This window comes from Mesocricetus auratus, unplaced genomic scaffold (genome assembly GCF_017639785.1).
Source record: "Mesocricetus auratus isolate SY011 unplaced genomic scaffold, BCM_Maur_2.0 Super-Scaffold_100029, whole genome shotgun sequence".
NCBI lineage: Eukaryota > Metazoa > Chordata > Mammalia > Rodentia > Cricetidae > Mesocricetus > Mesocricetus auratus.
Window position 1 is genome coordinate 7002376 of NW_024429210.1, and position 17157 is coordinate 7019532.

The window sequence follows — 17157 nt, forward strand, 5'->3', positions numbered from 1 at the left end:
CTGGACAGAATCAGGATGTAAGCAGGGACAAACAGGAAATCTGTCTTCTCTGCAGAGATGCTGAGCATACATCATGTAGCATGAAAGGAGTTGCAGGTCTGGCATTCTCTAGTAAGATAAGTTCACATTCAAATACTTAGATGAATGGAAATGGGTTAGTAATTAACACAGAGATAGCCAATGAGAAGCCCAAGGCAATGGCCAAAAATTTTATAATTAATATATGTCTCTGAGTATTTATTTGGGGTCTCCAGGGAAACTTCAGAACTGGGCTGGGAATTCCACAACAGTTACTATAGGGAGAGATCATGTACCTGGGGTGTGGTTACAGATACCTAGGAGAATTCAAGGATAAAAGAGGATAAAGGAGTCGGTACCTGTTCTCTTGGATTCTAGCCAAAGTTCGGAGACCATAGAGCTCTTATCAGTTCTCAGTTTTTCATGTAAGTTATTTCTCTCTATCTTAATAAGTATCCAACTACCTTTTTCCCGGCATCCTTGGTGTGACTTGTTTCCCGTCACAAGATAACTTATCCTATTATCTTCTATTCTTTACTACACCATAAAGTTTATGCTGAGAAAACTGACCTCCATGTAATGAGGATTCCCTTGTGCTATGGCTTATATATAAAATGCCTACTCTATTACTCATGTGTTTGAATATTTGGAGTACAGATGATGCTACTGTTTTGAGAGGTTGAACTTTTAGAGGTTGAAGCCTAGAGGGAGAAAATGGGTCCCTGGGAAATGAGCCTTGAGGGTGATAGTCCTCCTCTCTCACTCCTCTCCCTTTCCCCCTCTGCCTGTCTTTCTCTTTACTGAACAGATCTATGTAAGAAATAACCAGCATACTCTCCCTCAGCAATGGCTCGTCAAGTAACAAAATTTCAACCTCAAGTTAATAATTTTCTTGCATGAATTGTAAGGAGTTTCATGTGAAAATTTAAGCTTGGGCTATAAATTTGACAGCTGCATTGTAGAAATTCAGATTTGTAATGGGACATATTTTGACTATCACTCACATCAAAAATATACTTATTGCTTATCCATGCAATTCACTTGCTTCCACATTAGAAACATAACTTTTTCTCATACTGATTCATGATAAATGTCTGAGTTTATTCTCAGAAGAGTTTCCAAAATGTACTTCACTGGTAATTTCACTTCCTTTTCCTTATTGACTTTATATTCATACTAGTTATGTTCAAAAGAAGAATCAAAAGTTTACTTATTGTCTTTTGTCTCTGTACCTTTTAATATTTCATGAGAAATTCTTTATTTAAACATCACTTGTCCAAACTCATAAGCAAAATTCACAGTGCTTTTTTTAAAAGCATGAACATACTCTGGGCTTTGATAAAGTCATGATTAAGTGTACTGCGTTTCTCCCTAAGACTGTTATGAAGCTACATGAATCACAGTTCAGGAGTAAACAAATGTTTTGGAGGTAACAGTGACTAGAAGCCAATCAATGCTATTTTACTCAGCATGACTTTGCAATAATTGACGTAGACCTAACAAACTTAGAGCTTATTATTTACCTTTATCATTTACACAGTTACTAGTTTAAGGTGAATCAACTAGAAAAATATTCTGTATTTTCACAAATATGTGCCCAAATTGGTGCATATTTTTACATCCAACTTACATATAAAATGATTATACAACTTGATTATAAAATTTCTATCATACAATTTGATTATAAAAATGCTAAAAATTAGACAAACCTTGCAAGGATTCTGTGAACCTGGAATATAAGACAGTTATTAGAGAAAACAATATAAAATTACTACAATCATTGACCAACTTCATTTGATATCAATGAACTTTCACTTTGAACCAAAAATGCTTCCCAACACCTTTTTTAAAACCTCCTTTACCAAAACATCCAGGAAATATGGGACACCATGAAAAGACCAAACCTAAGATTAATAGGTAGAGAAGAAGTTGAAGAAAACCACCTCAAAGGGGCAGAAAACATATTCAACAAACATAGAAGAAAACTTTCCCAACCTAAAGAAAGACATGCCAATGAAGGTACAAGAAGCTTACAGAACACCAAATAGAGTGGATCACAAAAAAAGTCCCCTCACCACATAATAATCAAGACCACAAATATACAGAATTAAAAAAGAATATTAAGAGCAGCTAAGGAAAAAGGCTAAGTAACATATAAAGGCAAACCTAACAGAATTACACCTGACTTCTCCATGGAAACTCTGAAAGCCAGAAGGTCCTGGATAGATATTCTACCAACACTAAGAGACCATGGATGCCAGCCCAGACTACCCGGCAAAGCTCTCAATCACTATAGATGGAGAAAACAAGATATTCCATGACAAAACTAGATTCAAGCAATATGTATCCACTAGCCCAGCCCTACAGAAAGTCCTGGAAGGAAAACTCCAACCCAAGGAAGTTAACTACAACCAAAAAAACATAGGCATTAGATAATCCCACTTTATCAATAGCCAAAAGAATGAGGGTATGGAATTCCACACATAATTCCAACAACAACAACAACAACCATTCCAAATCACAGAAGAATGAGCAATCAATGGTCATTAATATCCCTCAATATTAATGGCCTTAACTCACCCATAAAAAGACACAGGCTGCTGGGCGGTGGTGGCGCATGCCTTTAATCCCAGCACTCGGGAGGCAGAGACAGGTGGATCTTTGTGAATTCAAGGCCAGGCTGGACCGACAGCCTCCAAAACAATACAGAGAAACCTTATCTCGTAAAACCAAAAAAAAAAAAAAAAAAAAAAAAAGGAAAAGAAAAGAAAAGAAAAAAGACACAGGCTAACAGAATGGACTCAAAGACATAACCCATCCTACTGCTGCATTAAAGAAAAACACCTCACCCTCAAAGACAGACATTACCTGAGAGTTAAAGGTTGGGAAAAGATTTTTCCAATCAAATGGATAGCAATCCTAATATCTAACAAATTAGACTTTAAAATAAAATCAATCAAAAGAGATGAAGGAGGTTATTACATACTCATCACAGGAGAAATCCACCAAGATGAAGTTTAAATTCTGAACATCTATGTCCCAAATACAAAGGAATCCATGTTCATGAAAGAAACATTACTAATACTTAAATAATATATAAATCACACACACACTTATATTGGGAGATTTCAACACACCACTCTCACCACTAGACAGGAATACCAGACAGAAACTCAACAAAGAAGCAAAGGGACTAATAGAAGTAATGACCCAATTGGGATTAACAGACATCTATAGAACATTTCATCCACATAAAAAAGAATATACCTTCTCTCACCACCATATGGAACCTTCTCAAAAATCAACCACAGACTTGGCAACATATCAAACCTCAGCAGCTACAAAAAATTTGAATAACTCCATGCATCTTATCACACCACCATGCATTAAAATTAGAATTCAACAACAACACAAATTGCAGAAACAATACAAACTCATGGAAATTGAATAATGCAGTATTGCACCATTCCTGGGTCAAAGAAGAAATAAAAAAAGAAATTAAAGACTTCCTAGAATTCAATGAGAATGAAGATATAACATACCCCAACCTATTTGAAAGCAGTTCTACGGGGGAAGTTCATACAACTAAGTGCCCACATGAAGAAACTTGAGAATAGTTACACTAGAGAATTAACAGCATAGCTGAAAGCTCTAGAACATGAAGAATCAAACTCCCCCAGGAGGAGGAGACACCAGGAAATAATCAAATTGAGGGCTGAAATCAATAAAGTAGAAACTACGAAAGCAATACAAAGAACCAATGCAACGAAGAGTTGGTTCTTTGAGAAAATCAACAATATAGACAAACCTTTGTCCAAACTTACCAAACAGCAGAGTGTGAACATGCAAATTAACAAAATCAGAAATGAAAAGAGAGACATAACAATGGACTCTGAGGAAATTCAGAGAATCATCAGGTCATACTTTGAAAACCTCTACTCCACAAAATCTCAAAATTTAAAGGAAATGGATGGCTTCCTGGATAGCTATCACTTGCCAAAACTAAATCAAGAAGAGATAAGCAATTTAAATAGACCTATAACCCCTATGGAAGTAGAAGCAGTCATCAAAAGACTCCCAACCAAAAAAAAGCCCAGGTCCAGATGGCCTCAGTGCAGAATTCTACCAGAAATGCAAAGAAAAGCTTATACCAATTCTTCTCAAAGTATTCCACGCAATAGAAGCAGAAGGGCCTTTGCCAAACTCTTTCTATGGGGCTTCAATAACCTTGATCCCCAAGCCACACAAAGACGCAACTAAGAATGAGAACTTCAGACTAATATCCCTCATGAACATTGATGCAAAACTACTCAAAAAAATACTGGCAAATCGGATACAAGAACACATCAAAACAATCATTCACCAGGATCAAGTAGGTTTCATCCCAGGGATGCAGGGATGGTTCAACATACGAAAAACCATCAATGTAATCCATCATATAAACAAGCTGAAAAACAAAACTCAGATGATCATCTCACTAGATGCGGAAAAAGCCTTTGACAAAATCCAACACCCCTTCATTATAAAGGTCTTGGAGAGATCTGGGATAACAGGAACATACCTAAACATAATAAAAACTATATACAGCCAACATCAAACTAAATGATCAGAAACTCAATGCAATTCTGCTAAAATCAAGAACAAGACAAGGCTGTCCACTCTCTCCATACTTCTTCAGTATTGTACTTGAAGTTCTAGCCAGAGCCATGTGACAACAAAAGGAGATCAAGGGGATATATATTGGAAAGAAAGAGGTCAAACTTTCACTATTTGCAGATGATATGATAGTTTACATAAATGACCCAAAGAACTCTACCAGAGAACTCTTATAGTTGATTAACTCCTTCAGCAAAGTGGCAGGCTACAAGATCAACTCAAGAAAATCAGTAGCCCTACTATATACAGATGATTAAAGGGCTGAGAAAGAAATAAAAGAAACATCACCCTTTACAATTGCTACAAACAACATAAAATACCTTGGGGTAATGCTAACCAAACAAGTGAAAGGCCTGTATCACAAGAACTTTGAGTCTTTAAAGAAAGAAATTAAAGAAGCCCTCAGAAAATGGAAAGATCTTCCATGCTCTTGGATAGGTAGGATCAATGTAGTAAAAATGGCAATTCTACCAAAAGCAATCTACAGATACAATGCAATCCCCATTAAAATACCATCACAATTCTTCACAGACCTTGAAATAATAATAATCAATTTTGTATGGAAAAACAAAAGGCCCAGGATAGCCAAAACAACCCTGTTCAACAAGACAACGTCCAGAGGCAACACCATCCTTGACTTCAAGCTCAATTATAGAGCTATCGTCCTGAAATCAGCTTGGTATTGGCACAAAAATAGACAGATATACCAATGGAATCGAATTGAAAGCTCTGATATCAACCCACACACATATGAACATCTGATCTTTGACAAAGAAGCTAAAAATATGCAATGGAAAAAAAGAAAGCATCTTCAACAAATGGTGCTGGCATGTAGAAGAATGCAGATCGATCCATGTCTATTGCCATGCACAGAACTTAAGTCCACATGGATCAAAGACCTCAACATAAATCCAGCTACAGCTCCCTGAACATAACACCAGTAGCACAGACACTGAGATCCACAATTAATAAATGGGACCTCCTGAAACTGAGAAGCTTTTGTAAGGCAAAGGACACAGTCAGCAAGAAAAAAATGGCAGCCACAGAATGTGAACAAAGTATTCACTAACCCCACATCTGACAGAGGGCTTATCTCCAAAATTTACAAAGAACTTAAGAAGCAAGTCTCCAAAACACCAAAGGATCCAATTAAAAAGTGGGCTACAGAACTAAATAGAGAATTTTCAATAGAGGAGTCTAAAATGGCTGAGAACACTTGAGAAAGTGCTCACCATCCTTAGCCATCTGGGAAATGCAAATCAAAACTACTCTGAGATACCATCTCACTCCTGTCACAATGGCTAAAATCAAAAACACCAATGACAATTTATGCTGGAGAGGATGTGATCAAAGAGGAACACTCCTCCACTGCTGGTGGGAGTGCCAACTTGTTCAGCCACTTTGGAAATCAATATGGAAATTCCTTAGAAAAATTGAAATAAACCTACCACAAGACCCAGCAACTCCACTCTTAGGCATATATCCAAAAGATGCCCATTCATACAAGGATGTCTGTTCCACTATGTTCATAGCAGCATTATTCGTAATAGCCAGAACTTGAAAGCAACTAGATGCCCCTCAACCGAAGAGTGGATAGAGAAAATGTGGTGTATTTACACAATGGAGTACTATTCAGCAAAAAATACAAATTTGCAGGCAAATGGATAGCACTAGAAGAACCCCAGTCACAAAAAGAGAAACATGGCATGTACTCTCTCATATATGGGTTTTAGACATAGATCTGGGGAGTGCCAGCCTACAGTCCCATGGCCAGAGAGTCTGGGAAACAGAACCTTCATTCAGTGGCTGATGGAAGCAGAGGCAGACTCCCATGGCTAAGCACTGAGCTGAACTCAAGAAATCCATTGACAGAGAGGGAGGACTGATGACCAAAGGGATTAAGACTGGACTGGTTTAACCCCCAGAATTAGCTGACCAGAGAAGGGTTAGCTCTTCAATCCCAGACTGATGCCTGGGAATCCAGCATGGGACTGATCAAGACCCCCTGAATATGGGTGTCAGTGAGGAGGCCTAGGAAATCTCTTGAGCCTTGGGTAGTATATCAATATTTATCCTGGGTATACAAATGGACTTTGGACTCACATCCAACAATGAGAGATGTACTCTCACCCTGAACCTTTGGGGGAGGATCTAGACCCTGCCCTGGATGAAATGACAGACTATGGACACCCCCATGGAGGGCCTCACCCTCCCTGGGGAAATGAGGGGATATTGGAGGGTTGGTGGGAGAACATCTTTGTTTCTTAGGGCATAGATGAAGGGATTCAGTGTAGGAGTTAACACTGCATGGAAGAGAGCCATGAACTTAGGTTGGTCTCTTGTGATGAATGAAGAAGGCTGCTCAGGGCTGGACCATAAAATAAGGAAACTACAAGGAGATAAGAGGAACTTGTCCCAAAGGCCTTCATCCTTCCTTCAGAAGATTTAATTCTGAGTCCTGCACACACGATATTAACATAAGAAGTGAGAATTAAGTCCAGAGGAACACCCAGCATAAAAACACATGCCACGGAAAGTACCAGCTCCTTAGCTTCCTCTTCACCATAGGCAGTCTTTATGTGTAGGTCTGTGTACCTGTAGTGGTGGCCACACCTGTTTGGGTGTGGTTTCAGGTTGATGGAAGTGGAGAGAGAGAAGTTTGAGGCATTGCTTTCCTTGGCACAAGGTTAGCACATCTGGTAGAGAGAGCAGGGAAGCTCTCTTGTGGTTCTTTGTGTTTTTCTGTGTAATTGTCCCCAATAAGCACCCATTTATCATTTGTCTTGGGTGTAGTGACATCATTACAAACTTGCCTTTGTTTATGAGAACTGGAATCTCACACAATAAGTGACCCAGTCTAGGAATGTCACACGTTAGTGATTGTAATGTAAGTATAGCCTCTGAAAAGGCAAAGATCACTCCAGTCATCCACATAACTGACACGAACAAGATGTAGACTCACTGATTCATGATGCAGGTGTAGGGGAGAGGTCTGCAGAGAGTCACATAGTGATCAAAGGGCATAATATCCAAAAGTAGACATTCCATGCCTCCCATTATGTGGAAGACATTAAGTTGAACAACACATCCAGTGTAACTAATGGTGAAGGTGAGGATGTAATGATATCACTAGATCAAAGATAAATGATAAGAGGGTGTTTATTGGGGACAATTACACAGAACATCCCCCCAAAAACTGCTGGAGCATTTCCTTGCTCTCCTTACTGGATAAGCTAACTCTCCAGTGAGAGTGTGCATGTGAGTGTTGTGATACTGCCTGGGAGTGAGTTTTTGTGAAGTTTTGCATGTGAATAATGTGACACTGCCTGGGAGTGAGTTTTTGCGAAATTCTGCATGTGAGAGCTCTGAGACTGGCCAGGGAGTGAGTTTCTGTGAAATTTCTCATGTGAGTGTTCTGACCCTTCCCAGGAGTGAGTTTTTGCGAAATTGCGAAAGTGTGTGCTCTGACACTGCCCGGGAGTGAGTTTTTTGAAGTTTCACATGTGATTGCTTGGGCAGTGCCAGGGAGTGAGTTTTTGTGTACAGGTATTTCACTTGTTTAGTTAGAGTTATCCAAATATATTTTATATTTGTGGGTATATTTCTCTGATTTCTTTTTCAGCTCCTAGATCGTCTGTATACAGGTGAGCTATGGGTTTTTTGAGTTAATCTTGGATACTGCCATATTACTTAAGGTGTTTATCAGCTGTAGGAGTTCCTGAATAGATAGTAGAGTTTTGGGGGTCACTTATGTATACTATCATATCATCTGTGAATAGTGGAAGTTTGACTTCTTCCTTTCAGATTTGTATCCTCTTATCTGTTTTTGTTGTCTTATTGCTGTAGCTAAAACTTCTAGTATTATATTAAATAGGTAAGAAGAGGGTGGACAGCCTCATCTTGTTCCTGATTTTAGTAGAATCACTGTGAGTTTCTCTCCATTTGGTTTGATGTTGGCTGTTGACTTGCTGTGTATTAGCTTTATTATGTTTAGGTATGTTCCTTGTACCCATGATCTCTCCAGGACCTTTATCATGAAAGGGTGTTGAATTTTGTTGAAAGACTTTTCAGCATCTAATGAGATGATCATGTGTTTTTTTTCTTTCTTTCAGTTTGTTTATATGATGGATTACATTGACAGATTTCTGTATGTTGAACCAACCCTCCATCTCTGGGATGAAGTCTGCTTGGCTGTGGTAGATAATTTTTCTGATGTGTTCTTGGATTCATTTTGCCAGTATTTTATTGAGTATTTTTTGCATGACAAAGCTCTGTAGTTCTTTCTTTGTTGCATATTTGTATGGTTTGGGTAGCAGGGTTACTGTAGCATCATAAAAGGAGTTAGGCAATGTTACTTCTGTTTCTATTGTGTGTAACAGTTTGAGAAGGATTAGCTCTTTGAAGTTCTGGTAGAATTCTACACTGAAACAATCCAGTTCTGGGTTTTGTTTGTTTGATTTTTGTTTTTGTCTTTTTTGTTGGGATACTTTTGATGACTGCTTCTATTGGGGGGCAGTTATAGGTCTATTTGATTTGTTTATCTGTTCTTGATTTAATTTTGGTATATGGTACCTATCCAGAAAATTGTCCATTTCCTATAAATTTTTGAATTTTATGGAATACGTGGTTTCAAAGTATGACCTGGTGAACCTCTGGATTTCCTAAGTATTTGTTATTCAGTTCTGATTTTGTTAATTTGGATATTCTTTCTCTGCCTTTTGGTTAGTTTGGATAAGGGTTTGTCTATCTTATTGATTTTCTCAAAGAAACAACTCTTTGTTTTACTTATTCTTTCTATTGTTCTTTTTGTTTGTATTTTATTGATTTCATCTCTCAATTTGATTATTTCTTATTCTCTGATCCTTCTGGGTGAGTTTGCTTCTTTTTGTTCTAGAGCTTTCAGATGTGCTGTTAATTTGATATTGTGGGATTTCTCTAACTTCTTTGTATAGGCATTTAGTGCTGTGAACTTTCCTCTTAGCACTGCTTTCATAGAGCTCCATACGTTTGGGTATGTAGTACATTCATTTTCATTGCATTTATAGGAAATTTTTAATTTTTCTGTATTTCCTTCTTGACTCAGAGTTGATCCAGTTGAGCATTATTCAGTTTCCATGAGTTTGTAGGCTTTCTAGAATTTGTGTTGTTGTTGAAATCCAACTTTAAGCCATGATAAGATACTGAGGACTACTCCAATTTTTCTGTATCTGTTTAGATTTGCTTTGTAACCAAGTACTTGGTCAATTTTACAGAAGATTCCATGGGGTGCTGAGAAGAAGGTACATTCTTTTGTGTTTAGGTGGAATGTCCTATAGATGTCTTTAAACCCATTTGAGTCATAACATGTTAAATGCCTTATTTCTTTGTTGATTTTCTGTCTGGCAGATCTGGCTACTGGTGAGAGTGTGACATTAAATTCTCCCACTATTAGTATGTGGGGTTTGATGTGTGAGTTAAACTTTAGTAATGTTTCTTTTATGAAAGTGGGTACACTTGTATTTGGGGCATATATTCAGGATTGAGACTTCTTGTTAGATTTTTCCTTAGCTACACCAGCTTTCTTAGATCCATTTGATTGGAAAGTTTTTTCTCATCCCTTTCCTCTGAGGACATGTCTGTCTTTGAAACTGAGGTGTGTTTCTTGTATGCAGCAGAAGGATGGATCCTGTTTTTATAACCATTCTGTTAGTCTGTGTCTTTTTATAGGAGAATTGAATCCATTGATATTAAGGAATACCAATGACCAGTGATTGCTGATTCCTGTTGTTTTTTGGTGGTGCTGGTGATGTGGGTGTCTTTCCTTTCTTTAAGATTTTCTGGTGTGGGATTATTTATTGCCTGTGCTTTCCTGGGTACATATGACCTCCTTGGGTTGGATTTTTTTCTTCTAGTGCTTTCTGTAGGCCTGGATTGTGGATTGGCATTGTTTAAATCTGGTTTTGTTGTGGAACATGTTGCTTTCTCCATCTACAGTAATTGAAAGTTTTGCTGGATATAGTAGTCTGTAGGTGTCTTGCCAGTGAAGTTCTAACAGTGGCCACACCTCCTTGGGTGTGGTCTCAGGCAGAAGGAAGCAGAAAGAGAGGAGCTTGAGGCATGGCTTTCCTTGGCATGCTCTTTCTGGTGGTCAGAGGATCCGGTAGGAAGAGCAGGGAAATGCTCCAGTTGTTCTTTATATTTTTCTGTGTAATTGCTCCCCAACTTGTCATTTATCTTGGGTATAGTGATATAATTACATCCTCGCCTTCAGACATTCATGGTCTCTTAGAGTCTACATAATGTCTGTCCAGGACTTCTGGCTTTGAAAGTCTCCATTGAGAAGTCGGGTATTATCCTGATGGGTCTGTCTTTATATGTTACTTGAGTTTTTCCTTTGCAGCTCTTAATATTCTTTCTTAATTCTGTGCATTTTGTGTTTTGATTATTATGTGGCATGAGGACTTTTCTTGATTCAGTCTATTTGTTATTCTGTAAACCTCTTGTGTTTTTGTAGGCATTTCCTTCTTTAGGTTGGGAAAGTTTTCTTCTATGATTTTATTGAATATATTTTCTGTGCCTTCTTATATCCCTACTATTCTTATGCTTGGTGTTTTCATTGTGTCCCAGATTTCCTGAACATTTTGTGTTATGACTCTGTTAGCTTTAATGGTTTTTTTTTGACTGATGAATCAATTTCCTCTATCACATCTTCAACCCCCGAGATTCTGTCTTCCATATCTTGCATTATGTTGGTTATGCTTGCATCTGTAGTTTCTGTTCATTTGCCCAAATTTTCTATTCTAGAATTCCTTCTGTTTGTGTTTTCTTTATTGCCTCCATTTCAATTTTCAAATCTTGGACTCATTTGTTTGTTTGTTTTTATTGGTTTCAAGGCTTTTCAAAAGGGGTTTATTGATTTCTTCCTATTTTTGTTTGTCTTTTCCTCCATTTCTTTAAGGGAATTCTTCATTTCGTCTCTAAGGGCCTCTATTATCTTGATCAAGGTATTTAAGGTCATTTTCTTCTGCTTCTTCTGTATTGGGATATTCAGGCCTTCCTGATGTAGGACCACTAGGTTCTGGTGTTCCCATATTGTTCTTTAGGTTGTTGAATATATTCTTGTATTGATGTCTACCCATCTCTTCTTCTACTTGGTGCAGGCAATGTTTTTGCTTCTTTTTTATTTTTTTTATCATTTTTTATTTTAATTTTAAATAGCTTGTTTTACATGTCAATCCCAGTTCCCTCTCCCTCCCCTCCTCCCACACTCCCCTTCCCCCCACCCTCTCACCCTATTGCCAAATCCTTCCACATAGGGGATATCTAGAGTCTGTCATTTTACTCTGGGTAGGGTCCAGGCACTCCCCTAAGAGTCCAGGCTGAGAGAGCATCCCTCTTTGTGCTATAGACACATGAAGACTGTTTGTATACCAGGGATAGACACTGATCCACAGCTCAGGGCCCAATAGGTTGCCCAGGCCTTCTCGCTGACACTCACATTTGGGGGGTCCAGATCAGTCCCCTGTTCAGATCAGCTGTCTCTGCTGGTTTTGCCAGCCCATTCTTTGTCAATTTGCTCATCACTCCTCTTTCTTTGTCACTGGGTTCCTTGGGTTCAGTTCAGTGATTAATTGTGTGTTTGCCTCTGCTTCCATCAGTCACAGGATGAAGGCTCCCGGATGGTTATAGACATCAAGTTCATTATCAGGAATGGGCATTCGAGGTGGTCTCTCCACTATTGCTTAGCTTGCCAATTGGTGTTATCCCTTTAGATCACTCGAGGTCGCTCTGGTGCCTGATCTGTATTCGATCCTATGATTCCCTCTTCCCCCTATTCTACCCCCACCCCCTCAACTTCCTGTTCCCCCATGACCAACTCTCTTCCTCTTCACCCCTCTCTTCTTCCCAGGTCCCACTCCCCCCCTTCTTTTAAGGGTCTTCAGTATTATTTGTTCATTCCATATTTTTTCTCTACCTTGGCCTCCAATCCTACATGCTTCCTTACTCCCCTTTACAGTTTTATCCCACTGTATTATATCTCACTTCCCTTGAAATCACATCCCCATGGCCACTTACTAATTTCCTGACCTCTATGGGTACTACAAATAAAGCATCCACATCCTAAGAATTAAAGCTAATATCCACATATCAGAGAAAACACCCAATTTATTTTTGTGAGTCTTCATCACATCATTCAGAATAGTTGTTTCCAGTCTCATCTGTTTACCTGTAACTTTTGTAATTTCATTTTTAACAGCTGAATAGTATTCCATTGTGTAAATATACCACATTTTCATTTCTCCATTAATCAGTTGATGAATATCTAAGCTGTTTACATGTCCTTGCTATTGTCAGGGAGATTCATATGTGTTTTTCATCAGCAAAATGTATTTGAAAATTCATCAATAATATTTGAAGTACTAATAAAGTTGTTTTTAATTTTTATTGTTGGGTAGCATTGCACTGTGGGACCCTGCTACAATTACTTTACTCTCCTGTTGATGAACATTTACGCTGTGTTTAGTTTGGAGATATTATATGGAAAAAATGGATATTCAAATGAATCTTTCTGTAGGCATAGTTTTCTTTTCAGGATCATCTAGTAAATGAGTAATTAGCGGTGGGGTTTTCCATAAGTTTATTAGTTAATTAGAAAGGAAAAACTGCCAAATTGCTTTTCAAATGACTGTAGTATTTTAGGTTCCTTACAGCTACTGGTGGGATTCTCCTTGTTCCATAGTTTTGTTATTATTTGATATTTTCATTTAAAAAGTGGCTAACACAGTAGTTGATGATTTTAATTCTTCTGTATTTAATGACTAATGATGTTGAGCAGTTCTAGTGTACTTATTAGTGTAATATTTTAACTCATTTTTGGGGCTGTCTTTGCATGGCTAGGTTGTAAGTGTTCTTTGTATATTCCTAATACACATTCTTTATCAAAAACATTCCATAATTTTCTAGTTGGTAATCTGCTGGGTCCCTCTAGCCAACTCTACAGAATTCAAAGGAAATGAAAATACACACTGATACTCTATTTTAGAAATTGTATTTGTACACCTTCTTTTAGTCTCAGTTCTTAAAAAAAGAAAACAAGTACCAATCCATCACAAAAGTCAAAAGCAGAATTAAATTTTAAAATTTGCAAGAAGTTATAATTTGGCAAGACTCAGTCATAATCTAAATAATGAATTCAGTTTTCCTGAAATGAAGCGTGTTTATACAACACTAGTTAAGGAAAATTATGAACACTATTTGTGTGTGTGTGTGTGTGTGTGTGTGTGTGTTAAAATATTCCTTTAAAGTAAAAAAGGAAAAAAATCCTTGTGAAAATGAACTTGTCAAAATCTGAGCACATTTAGCACTAACAAGGATGAATCAGCATAGCTTTCATCATGACTGAAAACTTTCAACTCTCATGTGGTTTACCTCAGTGTGAGCACAACAGGGCTCCCTAATTTGTTCACTTAACACCCTCGCTTGTGTCCCGATTATGATTACCTGGCTTGTTCCAGGAAGCATTGCAATCCTCCAAGAGGCTTCATCTTCTATGACATTCCTCTTCTATTACTGTAAACAAAATCTCCCCCAGTATAGTCCCTGTCAAGGCTGCAGGCATGCTGTCTACTTTACCAGTGTTGACCCCATGAAGCACCAGATGCATTTTTCAAATTCCAATCCCTGTTCCTGGGTTTCCTGTATTTCTACTAGTCCATTACCAGTTCCAAATTTTCTGTAACAGAAGAATCTGGAATGGCTATTTAATAAGTGTCCAGGCAAAAACACAAAGATGATAAGGGATAATTTATTCCCTATATAGCCTAGAAGGACATATATAAATTAACACAAATTCCATGTTTTAACATGGTGACAGTTTGATGAAGTTTTTATAGTAACGGAACAAAAAAAGAGTCATGAATCGAATAACTTTTCAAATACATTGCTCAAAACATTAAAACATTTCCCAGATTAAGGGAAATCAGTAAAAACTCTGTCGTTGGGCTCTACCTAATGGTTGGTGGAAACTGGGGTTTTGTTAAATTAAGGCTTTCCAAGAGATTTTTATCTTTAGTCACAGGATGTTAGGTCAGACACAAAGGTGTACAAGAAATGGATATTTAGGGGACTAGAGATAAGTCCAGTTAAATTGTAATTAGGTTCTGAACCTGTAACATTCCAACCTCTTCAGATAATCAGCATTGCATAAGTTTCACTTGAAGGTGTGATCTCCCTGGAAACTTGGGTTTTGACCAAGCATCACATTCTGTGCATATGGAAGTCACATATTAATTATTAAAAACTATTAATTTCCCGTGTTGCTGGAAAGGGCTGCATCGTAGGATCTGCTATAGATGAGCCTGACTAGGAGGCCAGAGAGCAATCTTCAGGATAGAGAACTAGCTGGAAAAAAAACTTCTGCATCATACCAGGAAAATGCACTAGTCATTATGACCTGAAACTATCTCTCATCTTTTGTGTTTGATATACTATGTGGTCAATATTAAGAGTAAATATACCTAGAATTAAACTAATCAAGAACACTGGCTTAACAAAGTGGAGGGAACAGGTATGAGAAGCAAATTAGTTAGAGAACTAAAACTTACACATCTGCAGAGCTAGACTGACTGTGTTTCCCCCAATGTAAATGAAAGGTTTACAGCTATAAGCTAGTTTGACTGTGTTTTCCCTGATGGACAGTTTACCACTATAAGCTAGATTGATGGTGTTTCCCTCAGTGTAGGGTTTACAGCTATAAGCTAGTTTGACCATGTTTTCCCCAATGGACAGTTTACAGCTGTTTGTATTGTAAAGTGATTTGAGCTATTTTCTTTATATTTGGTTAATTTAAACAAATTTATGATTTTTAATTTTAGTTTCTCTTTTGGCCAACTTAACCTTATAATTATAACCTTATATGCAATGGCTAACTCTAATTCTTAAGAAAGATTCATTTCTAATATCTAAATTATCACAATTCTTCTCTGTTGATGCTAATTTGACCATTTTTTTACAAAAGTAGGTAGAAAGATACATTATAAAAAGGTTACAGTATTCCTTTGAATTTTCTCTTAACAAGTTTGTCTTCTTCATGTACCAAAGGTTAATAACAGTAAGAGAAAGCAGAGATCAGACCTATTAGAAATCAGAATTTTATAGTCTTGTAGGTACAACCTAATCTGATTTTAAACTAATTCATTAGAAATGGAAATAAGATTCTAGTAGGAATCACTGTGGTACTGCTTATTTAATTTTTGTTTGTAAAATACAAACGCTAGTTTAAGTTTTAAGTCCCCAAATAATTATACCATAGGACACATCAAATACTCATCTATCAAGAAGCATCAGTACTTATGAAACATCATGAATGCTGACATCACTAAAGACTGATGTCTCTTTTTAATACATAATTTGGATAAGAAAAGTTAACCCAAATCTTTGGGTACTCACAGTAAATTTAAAGCTACATTGTTAAATATCCAAGCATATAGGTTCTTTTATAGTATTTAATTTCCCATATCATAACATTTCTAACATCTATAGGATAGTAATCTTGTTAGTTGGCTCCAGTTATTTTTAGTTTCTTTTTCTTAATAGGAAAAATTTTATTTCCTTTGTTTGTTAAGAATTTGGATTTAAAAATATTGATACCCCTAACCTTAGTAGAGGGCTTTCTGGGAAGATTTAAGTAAATTTTGACAGTTTAAAAATATCTCTTTTGCCAGGCAGTGGTGGCGCATACCTTTAATCCCAGCACTCGGGAGGCAAAGGCAGGCGGATCTCTGTGAGTTTGAGGCCGGGCTGGACCGACAGCCTCCAAAACAATACAGAGAAACCCTGTCTCGTAAAAACCAAAAAAAAAATCTCTTTTATCCAAATCATATTGACAAAGACATTGAAGACACTTGAATCTTTTAAGCTTGAACATTCATTTTGAGTAAGCTAAGGGTTCTAGATAAACAATCATAAAACAAGCAAAAAAATTAAAACCAAAAACTATAACACCAACAACAACAACAAAAGCCATGATTAACCAGGCATGACGGCTCACACTTTTATTTCATACACTCTGAAAGCAGAGACAGGCAAATCTCTGAGTTCAAGGCCAGTCTAGTGTACAGAGAGAGTTCCAGGACAGCCAAGGCTGTTACACAGAGAAACCCTGTGTTGAAAAAAAGAAAAATAGAAAATGGTTGGGGGATGTGGACATGATTAATCACAGGACATAACATCTTCATTTGTAATTTTATTAAAAACAAGATTAGCATTATTTCACAATTTAGCAATATGTATCAATTGGCATACAGAATATCAGAAACCACTTTATAGATGTATCTAATTCTTAAATGATTTAAGTGAGAGAGATGGTTTTACTGTATTTTCAAAAAACAGAATCAAGTATTTCTTTTATATAAAGATATTGAGTTTAGAACTTAAAAATTTCATTAACTCTATATTAAAGTCAACATGCAACCATGTCCAGTTGTGCAGAGTTAAATTTTTATA

At 37.1% G+C, this 17157-nt stretch overlaps 1 long non-coding RNA gene across 1 annotated transcript in view; it reads left to right on the forward strand.

Annotated features, from left to right (window-relative positions):
* The first annotated feature begins 350 nt into the window (after positions 1–350).
* The window catches only part of LOC121134641, a 102709-nt gene continuing 85902 nt past the window's right edge, over positions 351–17157 (forward strand). Inside the window, exon 1 of the long non-coding RNA XR_005871739.1 lies at positions 351–443. This is a non-coding gene — a long non-coding RNA (uncharacterized LOC121134641). The remainder of the gene's footprint in view (positions 444–17157) is intronic.